This window comes from Triturus cristatus, chromosome 3_2 (genome assembly GCF_964204655.1).
Source record: "Triturus cristatus chromosome 3_2, aTriCri1.1, whole genome shotgun sequence".
NCBI classification, from domain to species: Eukaryota; Metazoa; Chordata; class Amphibia; order Caudata; family Salamandridae; genus Triturus; species Triturus cristatus.
Genome location: NC_140584.1, coordinates 1,138,830,928 through 1,138,848,252, shown reverse-complemented (window position 1 = coordinate 1,138,848,252; position 17,325 = coordinate 1,138,830,928). Strand labels below are relative to the sequence as shown.

Below are 17,325 nucleotides of genomic sequence, written 5' to 3'. Positions count from 1 at the left end.
AGCCTGTGCTTGCTTTTTTAATTTTTTTTTAGCTGTTGCAGTTTTACATAGTGCTAACACGACCCGAAGGTATTGGAGACATTACATGAGCACCAGTTGCTTTACGTTACAGAAGGACACATTTTTGGTAGGCACGGGGATTAACTGATTTGCTCAGAATCACAGGATGTTGCTCCAACGCCGAAACTCCAACCTGGATCCCGAGCTCCAAAGTCGGCAGCTCCGACTCTAACTCCAGTGTCCGTTTTCTGTTTCCACTATGGAAGAAAAAACTGGAAGAACTGTTGATTAGCAACCCAACTATTTCAGGGCTGACTTTACTTGACTGCGAAGTTGCGTTTTCCATTCTAATCAAAGCCCTACAGGTCATTAACTAAGATTGCCTCTGGTTACGCGATTAATCTCGTGCAGCAGTGCAAGAGAGCTCTTCCGTGGCAGAGGTCACGCTACTGATACTAGTGCACGTGCAGCTGTATCCTCTGATAGCTGTGTGGACATGGGCCTGGCAAGCACCAAAAGCTCGTAGGTAACATCACACGCCCGAGAGGCTGAGCTCTACGTTCTGGAGAACGTCCGTGGCGTGCAAAGGCGCTTCAAAGCGCTGAGTGGAGAACGGCAGAGGAAAGGTGGAGACAAGAGAGGGAAGGGGAAAACACAAGCAGGAAGTGGGATAAAGGAGGGGGTAGGGCACGTCGCGCACACTAAGGGGAGAGAGGCACGCAGGTTGGCAAATGGTGTGCACTTTCACGGCAGCTTTGATGTTCTGAGTGGCCGCGCGGCTCACTGAGAACATCAAAGCGACCGCGAAAGTGATCACGCAGGCTGACAAATGGTGCGCGTGCCCAGCGCACATGCACTGTAGCTGGAGGCCTGAAAAGCCACTAGTTTGCACTTCCAAAACCCGCTTACTAAAACTCTCGCCAGAGCAGCGCTAAAGCGCTGGCTCTGGCGAGACCTAAAAAGTGTCCAAGCACTATTCTCCAGGGGAGTGATGAACAAAGAATAAGAGGAATAAAAAAAGTGAACTGATATTGACAAGAAAGCAATTCTAATCATGATCAACGTCTGACTCTGTGGAATAGTGCATAGAGTGCTGTCAGCAATAGTTGGAACTGTCTGTAGCGAGGTCGTGTAAAGCTAAACCTGAAGTCACAGTTACTACATAATTAAAGCTGGTTATTGCCGACTGCTGTTTTACTGATCACAGAGAACGAAAAAATGTGGGAGACAACGTGGGGTAACTGCCAGAGTTGCCACCTTAGTAAGTAGGGAAACCGGTTCGAGTCTCGCATCGACTCAACATGCGACTGGGCAAATCATTTAATATTCACATGCCTAAAAAACACACAAATTAATGTGTCCTTGTGTGATGAAAGCAACTAGTGCTTATGTAAAGCACTCCGCATACCTCCTGGTCGAGTTCCCGCAACATAGAAAACATATTGTGACACTATGACTATATCCTAACCCTTCCTTTATTTATTTTAGCAATTAAATTTCTCTTCCCAGAACGAGGCTTGGAACGCACTCCTCCTCCCGTATCTGACAGCTAGCGACGAGAGCACGCACTGCGCGTCTGTTCACGCATGCGTGATTCTAGATTTGGTTAGCGGGCTGGGGGATGGTGGGCTGCTGACAGCAGTGTTGTTCCCCGTGGTCCCCGCCTCCTCGGCCACTGGTGGCTGCGCGGAGGCCTCGGGGGTGAGCCCAGAAGAAGAAGGAGTGACAGGAGACCCTTGTGAGGGGGCGCAGTGCGTGTGGCTTCTGCTTCCCCCGCGTAAAGGAACACCCCCTCATTCCGTTGGAGTAGGTGCTGCGGGGGCAGAGTGCATCCCGCAACCTCGTCTGGTGCCAGTCGGTGGTCTGGAGGAACCCTTGCTCGCCTCCGAGAGGCGAGAACCGCCACTGTGGAGGACTGGATCCCCCGCGGCCTGGCTCCCCCTGACTGAAGCTGTCAGCAGAGCGCAGGGCCGGCCCGTACGCATCTGTAGGCCCCCCCAACACCAGGACCCCTCTGCAAATCCCTAGAAAGGTGAGAGATGCCACAGATGTATCAATGGTTGCAAGCAGTGTACTGTTACCTACATGTAAGGGCAATGACCTGTCTGTGATGTTGTACGTACAGGAAGGGAGAAAGGGGTACTCAAACTAATAATATGGAGAACTAGCTAGAGGTAATTGGATAATAAGGGTCTGTGCACGAGCAACAAGAACATGCTGGGTGACTTCTTTCTCAGAACAAGGGATACGAATATTTTAAGGAACCAAAGGTTTAGCTAGGATTATGATTAGAGAGTGGGGAAATACATTGTATTTAGCTCAGCCCTGCACAGGAAGTGCTATTCAAGTGCTATGTAAGAAAGAGGCAGGAGAGGGGCCATAATAAACAGGAAGAGTGGGGGTTAATATGTGTGTTATCGTTTCCTCTTTTATTGCAATTCTATTCATGTATATTTTTTGCTGATTTTTATATTCCGCCTTCCCACAGGGTATAATAGGAACAATTTTGCATTAAAAAATCGATATCAACAGGTAGGGGGTGATATTAAAAGGCTTGCAAGTTGCTGTAAAGAAAGAATAAAACGTGCTAATTGCGTCAAACAGTAAATCCATGCTATTTGCGTGAATGAGAATGCATAAACCAGCATTTCGAAATAGTAATGCACTTTCGCTGATAGGAACAAGACAGAACATGTTATTAATAAGCACAAGAAATGGTAGAGCTAACATGTCTGACTATATATGTTGATATCGCTAAGAAACCGCATGTGTGCATGTCTATGTGTGTGTTAACTCATTAAAGCTAGACCAATTGGCTGAGTCAAAACTTTTTATAATGTGAAAACGTAGACCAGTAAGAGCAATGATCGAGAGAAAAATTGATATTGTAAAAAACAATTGGAGTATGTGTCCATGGACAGATCATTGGAAAGAGACCTGGCAAATAACAATGGGGTAACCTTGCCATACAAGGCAAACACACGTGTCCTGAATAAAACATTACATAAAAGCCTGCTGCAATGAAAAAGAAGGAAAAAATATTTTCTGTCTGTATGCCCCACATCCATTAGGCAAATAATTCAATTTGTGATTTTTCTGTGTACTTCTCATATACAACGTAGGGGTCACATGCAGCAGTGTAAGTACTCCAGAGGAGGTGAATAATAGACAAACTGGTAACAGCATGAGTTAGGAGATTTTCGAGTTGAGCATTAAACACTTGAGCAAACCTCATAAGTTGGAATGCTGGCAAGGCAATCTCAGCTTTCTCTACCTTCTCTACTCCTGAAGGTTGGTAAATTATATACATTACACTAGTTGATATTAATAGTTTTTCTCTAACCCAGTATAAAATAAGCTGAAGTGCATCTGAAGCTATGTATAGTAAAAATGTACTATCGCTATTGTTATTTTTTAGAAGTAGTCCTCTGGGCAGAGTAAATGCCCACTGTATTTATTTTTAAAATAATTAGTAACATTAGGTCTTGTGGGCAACTACGCTGTCAAGCTAAACGTAAAAAGGAAATAAATGGTATCCCTGACAATAAGGACTGATTAAAGATCGGTAAGAAACACTAAGGGCTGTAATCCATAGGTAGTCATCACGAAATAGAAAAGTAATCACAGCTATGTGAAAAGGGTACATCAAATGCAACTAACTACGAAGAAAGCATTTATGTCTACAAATATTTATTGAAACAAATGTAGTGATCTTTGGCAGTATAGCAGTATTGATTTAATTTAATTCTTTGTCACCCAGTAGTTGCCTCACAGTGCTTGGTCCATCTGATAGATCAATAGGAGGAGGCAGTTTTGTTTATGAGGAGGATATCAAATGGGTCAATATAAACAAGTAGGCAATGAGATATATATTACATGCAGGTTGTTTTATTCCACAAAATGCAGGTGTATAAACATCCATATGACTGTTCCTTGTGAAATATGGATTTAATTTTTATAATGATTATCCCCAAACCGCCCGCGAGAGCTTTACTATTGTCAAGGGTACTGTGATAATGCAGCTTGGAGAACCAAATTGTGTATCAAAAATTCAAATTATGTGGCACATTCTCTGCAGTATTGTTTTTGTTTATTTGAACTATAAATACAAATTTTGTTGACATCTGCAAATTAAGAGGCAAATTTTGTATTAAATGGGGTGTACAGTTCAATTCAAGTTCAGTAAAGTTAAAAATCTTTATTTGAGTACAAAAATATCCATAACAGCACAGACATATACAACAAAAACAAATAAATACATAGAAAAATGCAATGTATAAAACCAATCTTTTTAAAAGGAAATTTGTCTTCAGTGCAATCACAACTCTTAGCAGCATAATCAATTAATCCAAATTAATTGGTATTCATAGAGCTACAGGCTCGCACTGCCATTCTTAAAAAGTGCCTACGTCCACAGTTACCTCTTCATCAGAAAGTGGATATAACATAATAAAAGCAATCTTAAAATCATTAATATTATGTCTCTTTGTAAGGGGGAAGTAAGACCTGTACATTGAATAAAAGCCACAAAAAATAGGTATTGGTTTGGGGTTTGCCCAGATCTCCCGTCACAGGGGCAAGGTGTTCGATCAAGATTTCTTTGAAAACCCAGAGGGAAGCACAGTAGATATTTGATTGTTCTGGCCCTATATTGGAACAATAAACTGCACCCCCAGCGACCCGTTTATCCAAACAGGAAGGAATCTTGTAACTGGGCTATCTGTTGTCATCTTCAGATAGGCTACTACAGTCGACTTCCTCATCTCCATCATCATTCTTTCAGTGTGAGTAAAATCATACAAAGCTTGCTGAAGATGGTTTTGTTAATACCAATGGAGTGCTCCGAATCTGAAAATACATGCTGATAGCCAATCTTGCGAAGACTTGCCTCCACTTCTGCTAGCCAGGGCATCGTGAGGATAAATACATAATTATGTGGTAAATCTTGTTGCCACAGAATGACATAAATCCACTGACCTTCATCATTGCCCATTGTTTTATTGACAGTTTATTCAAGAATGGTAAATAAAACCTAAACATTTTAATGGCAGCCAGTGCCCCAAATAAATATATAAAAAATGACTAAGGTGTACTATGGCCCTATATTGACGTCTTTGATTCCTAGTGACATTACAAACTAATCTGTGTCTGTGATTTATGATACCACTCATTGGCAATAGTGGACCATAGTACACAGTTGCCTGTTACAGATCCCCTTTGTGTGTGTCCATATCCATGCGTATACCTATTAGCGGTGTGGAATTTAATAACATATCTACTTGTCCATGCGGCAGGTTGCTTCATAAATCTACTTGTCCTGTAACAAAATCCACTTTTCCCTTTTGTCCTATGAAATGCGGCGACAAATTATTGCAGCAATATCATTATATAAGAGCTCTGATATAACCTCTCTGATTATGCCAGGGCTCAATCCATGGTAGCGTTTGAATACTAGCAATTCCCTTATGTTGCTACATTTCCGCAGATCTACATACTGGGGCTGAAACCCTTTTTAGTTTGTGCAAACCTACTAACTTGCATGTTTTAAGAGTTTTCACCAACTCTTCTCTAATCTTTTACTGCACTGAGAAAGGTTTGAAATGTATACCTGACAATGGTAATTGTAAAACATTTTCTGGGGTTGGGGAAAAAAGGGGTTGAAGGGATAGTGAACTTGCAAACACTCAGATTTTTGCATGAGCAACTCTACGAATGCATATTTGCTCAGCTAAAATGCAGTTCACAAATGTTTACTAGGAGTACTAATTCTTGGCCTACTTTTGTAAATTCTTGTGAATTCACGAAAGCCGTATATCTGCACTCAATGCAAAAACATATACCATGAGAGCACTTTTGAGACTTTCTTTAATAATTGGCCCCTACTTAGGTCTGGTGTTAACTATGACCTTTTGTGTGTATTACAATTCTGCATCTCTTTCTCTCTCTGTCTATTGGCTGGCTTCACTGTGAGGGACAGCATTCTGCTCTTTCACAAGGAGCATATCTGCACACAAAGTAGTTCTGTTCAGTGCCAGGAACTACGTGGCAATGTATGCTTTTTGAGAGCAAAAACATTTTTTTTGCTTTTGCCTGTGTTTGTAATAATAGTGACGACCAATTTAAGACCTACTGGTTTTGCCAATGCTTTGCTTTTATTTATGTTTCCCATAATCTTATTGAAACAGGTTACACTGATTTTCCATTTTGAATATTTTTGGGAAATACTAGCATACATCAACACATTTTACTAAATGATTCTGCTGAAATGGTACCTAAAATTTTACAGTGGTTGAGCAAATTTTTTTTCCTACTTGCATTTTTGTGAATATTTTATTTTGAAAAAAAATCAACAATCTTGCTTTCAAGCTTCTGCAACTATCAGAGGGCATTCTTGGAGAATTATACATAGCCTTATGTTGCTGGTTTTTGAAAACGTGTGTAGACATTTTTTTACTGGAACCACTGTCGGTAGTGCAATCCGAGCTAACAACATTTATTTGGAGCGTTCACCCTAATTTTAAAGGCTTTGCAGTATTGAACCATAAATACAAGTTTGAACAGCATTAACACACGTATAAAATATTACCTGAACTGCAGAAATTGCCCTTTCCTGATCCATAATGTGGTACTGTAAACTGGCAGCCACAGGGTTTGTGCTGTATGGGTTTTGACTTACTTGCCCCAAGGACAAAATACACATGAAACCTTGTAGCCCTTGACCCCAAACAATATGTCCTGGGCGTTGGGCTATAGGAATTCCACATCCCTACCTATATATCCATAGGGAGGCAATCGTATATTAGAGTAGGGCCGTCTTATTGATCAATATGGCAGTGGCCTGTCTAGAAGTGAGCTTGTCTGATGGATCAGTAGGTGAGCAGAAGCCAACATTATATTTAGGAACAGGGCCAAATGATGGGCCAAAAGGATAGTTGTACTAAGAGACAGGCCGCAAAAGTGGTTTCAAGTTGCACACTTACTTTTTTAGGTTCTGTGAACCAACCCAAAATGCAATTATAAGGGGGCATGAAAGGGGTATGGCCCCAGTAGAGCAGTAAAGGCATTAGTGCCTGGACTGCTACCCTGAAGTGGGAAGAATGGATGATTTGCTCTTTCTTCAGAGGTGGAGTTCGTATGATCCAATCTGTTTGTCAAGCTGAGATTTGAATCAAAGGTGACACCCACCTGTAATTTCTGCTGTGCCAGTGATTGCTAGATGCTGATATGGGAGCGGGTCTTGAGGCATTTTGCACTGAAGTAGAATCTTTGGAGTACTAAAGTAAGAAATTAGTCTTGTCCTGATTCAGTTTTATAGAGAATGTATTCATCTAGTTATTTAGTTTCTATAGGAAGTTTTTGAAGGCTATTGCAACCAATTGCTTGGAGGATTTCAGAGAGAGTTACATGTGAATGATTATGACTTTCTGATGGAGTGCTTTGAACCACCCCTAGTTCATCACAGTGCTATAAAAATAAAGTTTTGCCTGCAAAAATATAAACTTTTTTGCACTACGTGAGTTTTGACAGATCAACATGAATGGCGAGGTATTGATGTCCTCGATAATATTTGGAAAACGTTAGCATTTCCTAAGCATTTATTTCGACCTGCAGTGCTGTTTATATTGAACATGTCTTAAACCTTTCTTATAAACTCTACAATGCAAACACATGCAGTTTATTGCTTTCCTGAAGCGAGCAGATATAGAAAGTATTGCAGCATGGCTTTAAACACACTGTGAAGTATTACATTTTATAGATTTATTCATTGTAGATATTTACATTCAGGTAGCCAATATTTAGATGGTGTGTAAACAAACATTTGTATTATATGTTGACGTTGGTGTTTTACCTAGCTTACAGCTAACACAAATAGTTGTTCAGTTGAAAGAGGGCTGTGATCGCGAAACAATAATTTGATCTTTGATAGCCATTATTTGTATATATCTGTTTGAGGAAAGGTTCACTATCACCTGATCAAAGTACTCCGACGATTGACATCATAAAGAATAAAGGATTGTTGCATAAGTGGGACTCTTTATCAATCCAAAATGTTTATTATTTGATTAAGTTTAAATTTACCAATTTATTTTGTTGCTTGGGTGAATTTGCTGATGCCCCATAAGCTCTGAAATCGTCTGATAATGTTCGTGCAATAAAAAAATCTTTTGACTATTCCCTTGGATTATACAACAACAAGCCAGTAAAACGGTTAGATCCCTCATGTTCCCTGGCTCATTAAAACCACATGTCAGCTTAAAAAATAAACCCCACGCGATGCTGCAGAGGTTCAGTCTTGCAGATTAAATTATTTAAAAAAGAGCTGCAGGCCAGGCAAGTATGTCTAAGGGAGGACGCATGGGATACTCTACTAGTTTGCTAATGCCACTAATGATAATTGTGCGTTATGAGAAGTTAGATGTCACTGCTTCTAGTTTTGTCACTTTGATTTCTGCAGATAGGTTGGTAACACATTTCTATGGTATTTACTCTATGCATGGGTCTAGAACATCCGACGTTTGCTTTCACATAACTCTCCTATTACTATGAGTTATGGGGTCACTAACGGCATTTCTGCAATTATTATGCTTTAGAAGGGTAATGTCTCCTGGCCCCAATGGGCACATTTACAAATGTAATACCGACCTTTTGGCCCCTATTTTGATAAAAGTTTTGAATAGTGTTGTAAAGGGTAGTCTGCCCCTGTCCTGGTCCCATGCCATAATAGTCTACATATAAATCTCTACAAGCGAAATTTTCATGCTTCGCAATATCTATGGGAAGTTTTCTCCGACTTCCTCCATTACAAGATCACCAACCTAATTAATAAACAGCCTCAGAAAGTTGCCTACAGCTCCCTTTTCCCTCCTTAGGGTTGGTCGCTCATTTCTATGTCAGGACCGGAGGCTCCGATTATGCCATTCTTCCTTCTCCTTATTGAACAGCAGCAAGTTTAACACAATGAAACCACAAATTACTGCTCCCATGAACACACTGGGGTAGAAGAACAAATTCAGTCAAGTTCATCAACACTGTCCACTATGCAGCTCCACTTGGCCCCTCCTTAGTGCTTCCTCTTCCTTCGTTGCGAACAGCTTGGACAGGAACCTCACGCGTCCTCTTTGGAACCATCATGTTCTGCAAAAACAGGTAATGTCCGCAAAATCAGCATCAAAGGCAAAATGACTACGCATGTAAAACAAACTTAAGCAAGACAGCAGCACCAAACGACAAATGTCACAGAACATGGACCCAAAAGGATTTACTTACTCCAGAACGGGGAGGGTCCACAAGTCCGGCAAACGTCCGGGAGGGATAATTCTCGCCTCCGCGTCCTTAATAGAAGCTGAACTTACCCTGCACTACAGTTAGGCAAATTCCCATTCTATGTCAGGACCGGAGGCTCCGATTATGCCAGTTTAAAACTTATCCACCACTAGCTGAGCCACATCCAGAACTGGCTTGAAGTAAAATCGCTTAAAGGTGGAATCCGAAGACCAGTCTGCTGCACGCTTGAGATCCTCAAGCCGTGCACCCAGGTAAAACGCCTTCGAGGCCATAGTACCCCGTGCAGAATGAGCACCAAACTTTTTGGTATCAATCCCCGCCTCCTGCATGACCCACCGCATCCAACGCGCTATGGTCGGAGAGCAAACAGCCTTAAAGGGTTTGCGGAGAGCAATCAATAATTATCGTTCACCCGGAGGGCGAACCTCTTCTGTCAACTCCTCATAAGCACGGAGGCACTGCACCACACACAGTTTCGGGGATTCTCTGAACGCCGGGTAGGAAATTACCAGAGTATGACATTTCGTACGCCTGCTAATTGTGAACGTCACACCCTCAGGAGAGATAAAACTGGCAGTAATATCCAGGGCCCGCACATCAGACACCCGTCTACACGACACCAAACACGAGCATTACCAATTTCGCAGAAAGCTCCTTACGTGACAAGAATCTATTAGGCTGCCATGACAGGAAAAGGTTCAAGATCATATTCACATCCCACAGGTGCGAATAACGTGGTTCCAGAGGGAGGGGGCGGATGCCCCTAAGCAGTAGACATACCAAAGGATATTCCTCCACCGGGGACCCCAAGACGGGCGCGTGACCCGCAGAAATCGCTGGACCGAAGGTGTTAATAGAGCGATATGCCAAACCTTGCTCCGCCAGGTCAGCCAAAACATTGAGAATATGGACTACATCTGCGCCCACGGGATCCACACTCCGTCGCAGACACCAACAACGCCATCTATTCCAGGCGGAGCGGTATCTCTTGGAAGTACTATCCGCCCATGCCTTGGAGAGGAGGGACTCAGCGTGGCCCGAAAGGCCTGGGAGCGTCCAGCGACGCCTGAAAACCTCCAGGCCATCAGCCTCAGGGATCCGTCCAACACCATGTGATGAGGTGTGAGATCCGGGTCCAGAAGAACGTGAGGAAAGTGGGGCAGTCTGATTGGAAAATCATGGGAGTAGTAGTTTGTGGTTTCATTGTGTTAAATTTGCTGCTGTCCAATAAAGCGAAGGAAGAATGGCATAATCCTCGCCTCTGCGTCCTTGTAGAATCGGAACTTACCCTGCACTACAGCTAGGCAAATTCCCATTCTTGAATATTTTTGCGACAAATACCTCTTCCTGTCCTTTGGGTATCTGTTAAGTACAACAACTAAAGATATTCAGCTGTACTAATGAATGCTGCCTTGCACAATTCTTTCTTTACCTCTAGCAATGTACTTAAAGAATGTGAGGCAGCTATAGTTACCTACCTGTTAAATAATCTCTCTCTCAACCCCCCAGTCTTGGCTATTTTTAGTCTCATCTCCCTCCCTCCTTTGTTTGTAAAATTGATGAAAGCTGCACTGACCGGTCTGCTGACCCAATATTCAGAGTCTCTTCAGCTCCTATATAAGACATAATCAGGCTTACGCAGGAGTATCTACACTGAGACTGCGCTGGCAAAAGCCACAGAGGGTATTGGAGACTTCATTGATGGTGGGAGAGTGGCAGCCCTGATTCTCTTTGATCTATCAGCGGCCGTTGATACCATCTCATCCTGCGACAGATACTGGTGACTTCTGACTTAAGTGGTAAAGTTCTTGCGTGGTTTTATTCTTTTCTGAAGGACCAGACACAAATGGTCCTCTTATCTTAATTTGGATCAAACTCTAAATCTAGGGGTTCCACAGGGTGCCTACTTGAGCCACAGTCTTTATGTGCCACCTCTGGCCTGCTGGATTGAATCATTTGGCAATCCTTTCCACATCTATGCTGAATATACAAACTGATTGTTAGACTAGAGAAATATCCAAGATGCGTTTCTAGTAATCTCAGTTCGAACTCCCTTGTGCGCAACAGCTAAAGAATTTAAATCGTTTTTTGGAAAGGAGCCACTTCGACATAGAACTAGTGGCCTAAGTTGTTGGGAGTACTGCCAGCTCCATCTTATCAGGCTGGTGATGTGGGAGTTGTGATGAATGCAGACTAAATATAATAAGATCACGTGTTTCTCAGGTTTTTGTCTGAGTATTATGGACTTTTGTAACTTTATATGTGGGACTATAAATGCCTCTTTCACATAGAGCAGCAAGGTTGGTCCTGGCGTTAAAGAAATCAGTGCCTTATCTCCACCAAGCTGCGCAAAGTGCATGGTCTCCCAGTTCAAAAGATGACACTTCAGAGCCCTGTGCCATAAAACAGTCTTGAACCAGAATATTGTTAGTAAATTGTGATTTATCTCACCGGGATGACTCCTGATTGCCCTAGTAGTACAGTATTGAGTATGGGTGGGTGGAGTCTTTCTTTATTTTGGCTAGTATTTTATAATCAGTGAGGATTAGTGACAGCCATCATTGTGAATCGTATTGTGCTGTTAATTTATCAAGCCTGAGGTTGGAGAAAAATAGCACCTATCTTGTGGATGGATGGAGGTTGCCTACTTCCATTATTTCCCAATATGTTTGAAGTAGGTGTAGCTCTATAACTGCTACTTATCCTTTATGAGACAATCATTCTGCATGGTTTACACTTCATCGATGTTGTTGTCCTCAACAAAGCTGGGCCTAGCTTAGGAGTCTCAGCATGATTCTGTTGGCCAAGCTAGTGCTATTCTGATAATGTAATGTAATCATTCCTTTCTTAGGTGATGATATTCTAGCAAAAGAGTATAGTTTTGTTTAGTATAGAATACCTTCTGAATCTAAAATCCTATCTCCTTAAAGCTTGTGCATCTTTGTCTGCGGAAGCCCCTGGATGATGTACAAATTCAGTCAGGGATTTATCTGGTCCTTCAACTTCGTCATATCAGCGAACCGTTGAGTATTTCTTTAAGTAGGTCACTTCTCTGACATGACTATTCCTGAGGGTGTTGAATATGTAGTTTTTGACTTTTACGCTATCACCTGGGGTTAGTTTTTTTTCTAAGTCATGCAGTTTCTGTTCTATATGGGCTAAGTGCATGCAGAGGGCTTTGAGGATACCGCTTTGAGGATATCAGTGTGTCTCGGTTTCTCCATGCAGTCTGCCCTAATATAAACTTTGAAGGCCTTCCATAGTGTGTCAGGGCTAACGACTGAATCAGAATTATTTAAAAATTTTAATGGTGTTTCTATTTTATCTTGAAATGCAATGGTCTATGTGAGAATGTGGCCTGGCATATGCTGGTCACTAGTTATAGTGGCCACCTTGCACCAGTCCAAATCGACTCTTATGGTAGATAGGTTTAAGACAACCTTTTAAAGAAAGCTATCCTAGTGGTAGCTGTGGAGAGCAGCCTTCAGGCTAAGTCTCAGAGAAATGTAAAGCAGCTTGTTTTACCTTTATAATCTCTTGAATTATCAAATGAAAGGACACCACACAGGTATGTATATCAAATATAAATGTATTTATTTCTAGACACACTCTACTAATCACTTTATGAGATTAGAAGCCAGGAACACATTCAAATATCAACGTTTCACAATAAGCTAAGCACAAATATGGCTGGGGCGTACCAGACCATATACTAAAAAAACGGGTTAGGAAAGTCGACTTGCAAAATGACAAGGCCTAGGGCCTGTAGAATCGCTGGGACTTCACAACTGCAGTGAAAGTAGGTAAGTAATAGACCCACGGGAGACGCATGCAGTGTGTGAACACAGCCGCGGGTTCCCTATTGATTTCAATGGAGCAAGTCGCGGTTTGATTTTTAAAAGTTTTAGGGTACTTCGAGGAAGTCTACAAGCAAGCCACTTACAAGGTAAGTAATTCGAGGGCCAACACACACTAGGGCACCAGAGTGCACGAGTTACCTCACCCAGGGAAGCCGGGTGCATAGGTGTCTTTTGGTGTCGGGTCGCGTCGCTGTTTTCTATGGAGACCAAAGAAGACTTGCCGCTTGCGGCGACTGAAGAAGTGTCCGGTGGAATCCAAGGGTGGATTCGAGATGCTGAAGACCTGAAAATTGAAGGGACAGTGTTCACAGTCTCTTGCCAGTGACCCGGGGCCAGGAAGATGGATGCCCACGGATGTCTGGTGATTTCAGATGATCAAGGGTGTTTTGACTCTTCGCTCACGAGGTCCAGGAGAGATCGACGATGACCAGCAGCTGGATTCGTAGGGTCCCACGACGTCTGCAGCTGATGGCGGTGTCGGCAACCGGATTGGAGCCAACAAGCCTTGGCAACAGTAAGTCTCGTGTAGAGTGAAGAAAGTCGATGGTGCAGACCAACAAGGTATGAGTAACTTACCCAGAGGGTAAGTGAGGGCAGGCCTGGAGCAACCAGGGGAGCCCTTTGAGTCGATAAAGTCTTCGGGGGACCCACAAGCCAACGGGCAAGGGATCGCGAAGACGCCTTTTGAGGAAATGCTTCACAGGAGCCCACGGTCACTCGGGACGGGGTAGGCCTCTGATTTTCGCTGCAAAACCTGCTGGAGGCTTGGGCCACAAAAGGTCCAATGCACAAGTTTGTAGAACGTCGTGAAGGGGTTGCACTCGACAATAGTGCACGTTATCCTGGTATTGCTGTTCCTCGTCACTCATGGGGTTCACTCGCCTCAGCTCTGCTGGGGACTTACAATGGCCGTCGAAGTCAGGAAATCCACTTCCGCGGCTGCAGGGACTTCGGACTCCGGCGGGAGCGGGAACGTTTGCGACAGTTGATTAAAGTTTTTGGTGCCTGCCAAGCAGGGGAGTCACTCCTTGACTCCAAGGGAGATTCTTCTGTCTTCCAAAGGTAGTGGAACGTCGAAGGGCCAGGATTCTTCTTTGTAGAGCGTCGTCCAGGGTTATCTACTTTGCAATGGCAAGGTTGCCCATCTTATACTGAAGATGGGGAAGGGACTAGCTCTATGACCACTCCTCTGGGAGGGTCAGGGTAGGGGGTGGTTACACCCACTTCCTTTTTTCTAGTTTCGCGCCAGAGCAGGGGTAGGTAGCCCCTGAACCGGTTTGAGCTGGAATATGCACAGAGGAGCCTACTGCTCCCCCAGTGCAGGACTTCAGAGCACTCTAGGAGTGCACCCACCCAGCCCCAATACACTAAATCCTGTCTGGAAGGTGGTGACGCCTCCCTGTGAAAGGATGCCTTTTGCTGGGCTTCCTCCACTGCGAGTTTCAGTCAGTAGCAGGAGGGCAGCCCAGTGTCTGTGCTGGTGGCATCCATTTTGTGATGCTAGGGCTCTTTCAGATTTGTCGTTTTACTACAGTGGGTACATGTCGTCCCCTCTAGAAGGGTGGGATCATGCTCCCACATCATGGACTGATGTGGGGGTATGATTCCAAGTTGTTTGACACCAAACACAACATGTTTTGATGCCGTCATTCCAAAGTTAGCATTATAATGCACTTGAGAGTATATGGTTTAACCGCATTCACAAACAGCCATAGAGAATAGACTCTGGTAGCTGTAGAGGGGCCCTGCTCATGCAGAGGCACCCCCTCACATTGTAAACCAAGCACCCTGCCTTCGGGATTGATAGGGCCTGCCAAAGGGGTGGCTGATAGGTTTATATGTGTGTGTATGGTGAGATATAGAAACCTATACCTCTGTGAGGAGTGATAACCCTACCTCACCCAGGCTGCAGTAGCAGGTCTGTGGTGTCAGATTTAGTCTGCTTCCCAGGGGTGGCATAATACATGCTTCAGCCCCTGGTAGGCCTGTGAAGTGCCTATGCCCTTGGTACCTAGGGTACCATATACTAGGGGCTCATAAGGTGCCACAGCATCCAATCACTAGTGCGTCTAATATGCACTCCAAGTCGTTTAGAGAAGACAGAGAGACTGGGGCCCTGATTAGCAGGGACCAAGCCTGACTATAGCCAGAAACCAGTGTATACATCAGAAAAGAAGTGGGGGCAACATAAGTGCAGATCCTACTCTCCTACAGTCTAATACAGCCCAAGAGCGGAAACGCCGTGTTCTGTGGGGTTTCGGTGCTACTGGAATTACCTTGACTGTAGAATGCAGTAATAATGCCCTGGCTAGGTGCAGAGTGAAATGTGAATTCATGTTCATTTGTATTGGGACCTTTCCACAATCCAGTAGATTTTGTTGGAGAAATATTTGATGCAGTGGTTTTGCGACTGCTGCCAAGTTGTAGTGTTTGTGTTTATCCATGAGGGGGTCAACTGTTAAGTTAATGTCTCTATCCCAGAATAAAAGTATTTAAAGGTATCCTTGAGATATCAGTTGTGATTTTAAAACATTTTTTTTAATTGAGGTGTTAGTCTTTGGGTCATAAGTGTTAAGTAACATGGTGGTCCTCGAGGTCTCGCTGGATAATTTTCAGATGGAATGGAGTCTTTGTTGTATGATATAATTATGACGATGCTTGATTATGTGGAGTAGGAGGCAGAAAAGCGGAAAGTACTCCATTATGTAGCAAATCCTCCCTCGGACCTCCCAGTAAGATGAGTTTCTTGTAGCATTGTTATACTGATGTACCACTCTTGGTACTCTAGGACCTGTCTTACTTTAGGTGGTCTCCTAAGGAGTCTCATGTTATAATTCTAATGTCTAGTTTTGTGCTGTGTATTATGTTACAATTTGATCATCTAGCACAGAAGCGAGCAATGATCGTTTCATTTTTCAGGACTTGTGAAATGTTATTTAGTCTGTTGGCAGTTGTTCCTGTTTCTGAGTGCTTGTTCCTATTTAAATCTTTATCATATTCCCCACCCAAACTCATCTGAGGAGTCAGTTAAAACCTCCCTCTGGAGGAAGTCCTCTGAGATCCACTGGCAGATGACCCTCATGTATGGTCTATTCTGTAGGAAAATTATAAATCTTTTTCTTACAATCAATGTTTACAGCCTAATTTCTTGGACTGTATTCAGGTCTTTGTTTTCATATTTTAAACCTGTTAGTGTAATGAAAAGGCAGATTTTTAAAATAGAAATAGCCTAGCAGCACCACAGCCATCTATTCCTTATAATATTTTGAAAGACCCATCTGAGAAACATAACCAGTTGTCCTGCCTTACACCATTTCCTATGGATTATTAATATGTGAATATACTGCCTCAGTTTATAAATATGTTTTCTGTTATAATGTCCCTCAGTGAGAACCTGCTTCCTTCATGCAAACCTATGAAGGCATTTGAAGGCAAACCAATAAAGTACATTTTGTTGTTTGGAAGGAATAGATCTAAGGTCTGTCCTCCGAGTGAAATGATTTCTACTAGTCACACTTTGGATGTAATGTTTCCAAAAGAGATGGGAGTACAGACGCAACTAAAATAATAGTTATTACAAAAATTACATCTGATTGTTAAGATCATTAGGATGGCTAGGAATTGTGTATTTTTATGCCAGAGAAAGCAAGTTTATTCTGACGTTCTAGGTGCCAGTACAAAATTAGGATTTGTTTTGTATTGGGCTTTATGGCAAAGGCCTTGGCATTTGCTCAATGAGGCATTGATACTTAAATAGTAGGAGAGTGTCAGAATGTAAAGAAGGAACTCACTATGTTGTCTGTATCGAAAGGATATTAGAACATTGGAATGCTGAGAGCACCATTGCAAACAATGGGCAGCAGCCTATATGAACTGGTATGAAGCCAGGGAGAACCAGGGATTCACCTCCATCCCTATTCACAGTTCTTTCTGTGAATGTTCGAAGGCTAACAGCCGTGGCCCTACATGCGACTGTTAGCTGTAGAACATTAACCGCAACAGCTGTGAATAAATGCCTTACGAAGCCAAGAGGATTTCAGCCCCCCGGGTTCAATAAGGCCTTTGTTTTACTATCTAGGACATTCTGATGGGGCGAAATGTTATACTAGCTTTATAGTCCCCCCACGTACCTTTAATAGCCGGTATAGCCCATTAATGCGGGCTATAAAGCTGTAGCCAA

At 43.0% G+C, this 17,325-nt stretch overlaps 1 protein-coding gene across 1 annotated transcript in view; it reads left to right on the top strand.

Moving 5' to 3' along the window:
* Nucleotides 1–1,565: 1,565 nt before the first annotated feature.
* Nucleotides 1,566–17,325, top strand: part of MAP3K2 (mitogen-activated protein kinase kinase kinase 2) — a 473,685-nt gene continuing 457,925 nt past the window's right edge. Inside the window, exon 1 of the mRNA XM_085649955.1 lies at nucleotides 1,566–2,032. The gene's annotated coding sequence lies outside the window, so the exon portion shown is untranslated. The remainder of the gene's footprint in view (nucleotides 2,033–17,325) is intronic.